The sequence below is a fragment of the Mus pahari genome, chromosome 11 (genome assembly GCF_900095145.1).
Source record: "Mus pahari chromosome 11, PAHARI_EIJ_v1.1, whole genome shotgun sequence".
In the NCBI taxonomy this organism is placed as follows: domain Eukaryota; kingdom Metazoa; phylum Chordata; class Mammalia; order Rodentia; family Muridae; genus Mus; species Mus pahari.
Genome location: NC_034600.1, coordinates 13,235,687 through 13,237,028, shown reverse-complemented (window position 1 = coordinate 13,237,028; position 1,342 = coordinate 13,235,687). Strand labels below are relative to the sequence as shown.

Genomic DNA, 1,342 nt, shown 5'->3' with positions numbered 1-1,342 from the left:
AAAAAAAAAAAACATACACACATAAAGAGATTATGCTTTTTAAAAAACCATTTAAATAGTTTGGATTTTTTTGAGAGTTTTGCGTATCATTTCCAGAATCTTACATATGATTCCATCATTGTCACTCCTACTCATCTTATACCCTCCTCACTCCCTCTCAAATTCATGACCTCTTCTATAACTGTTGTTGTTATATGTATGCACTTTATATGTACAACATAAACACACGTGTACACATGCATGCACAGCCTCCTGGGTCTGTTTAATGGTGCTCATGTGTATGTGTGAAGGGCTGACTACTAGAAACCGGATACCCTATCAGGGGCCTTGTTCTTGGAGAAAGTTGATTTTCCCTCTCTGCAATGATTAGTTGACTATAGCTCTTTATGGAGAGGCAGGGGCGGTGTCTTTTGGGATTGAGTACCCTCATCCATGTTGGCATTCCAGCTGCTGCTATCCTTATGCAGGTCAGTTTTGACAACAACACTGTTGAGATTTCATGGATGTGGCTTGTGTCATCTCTAGATAACACTGTCTCACATCATGTGTCCTTCCTAGTCCCTGGGTTCTTTTCATTTCACTTGCTCTTCTCTGATGTCTCCTGAGGCTTAGGTGTATGCCAAGGACTAGCCCCAACTTGGAGAGGGGTTCTGAGAGAAGGGGTGTTTGAGAACGGTGGAACAAATGGCTTGAAGTCCAGTCATGGGGTCCAAGCTGATGGCCTGCGTCCTGCTTGAGATAGGTAGCTCTGTAGTCTGCTAGAGACGACAGCTCCCTGCTAGAGACAGCTCCCTGCTAGAGACGACAGCTCCCTCGCAATAGAAAACATTCTAAATGCTTTCTGAATAGCTCATAGGTTTTCGAATCAAAGTCAGAAAAGCTGCTAAAAAAATTATTGGATTTTCTGACCAAGTCAGAAATGCTGTTAGAAAAGTTCTAAAAGTAATTATTGGGTTTTCTGATGAAAAGCAGAAAGCCAGAAAAAAATTCTAAAAGCCACGCTCTCCAAGCAGTTCTCTCTGGATGGCTGCTAGAAAACGTTCTAAGAGCTGGAGTTACCTTTCCTACCATGCCTGGTCCTGGACCTAAACACCCTCTGTCCCAGGCTGACCTTGAACTCAGAAAACTGCCTGCATTTGTAAGCACAAAAACTTAGTTGGGTGGGATCTTGCCCTGTGATCACCACTCCCTAAATCTCTTTATCTCCTTACCTGTATCTTTCTGATAAGTTGGCTCACAGTACTGCTGCCTCTGTTCGTTTAGATCTGTGAAGCCCCTTATATAATTCATATTGCATCCTTATTGTCTTACATAGTTGAGAAATTATATATTTTTGAACTCA

General features: G+C 42.0%; 1 protein-coding gene across 1 annotated transcript in view; it reads left to right on the top strand.

The window, feature by feature from the left end:
* Window positions 1–1,342, top strand: part of Polr3g (RNA polymerase III subunit G) — a 40,993-nt gene that overhangs the window by 12,247 nt on the left and 27,404 nt on the right. The gene's annotated exons all lie outside the window — the stretch shown is intronic.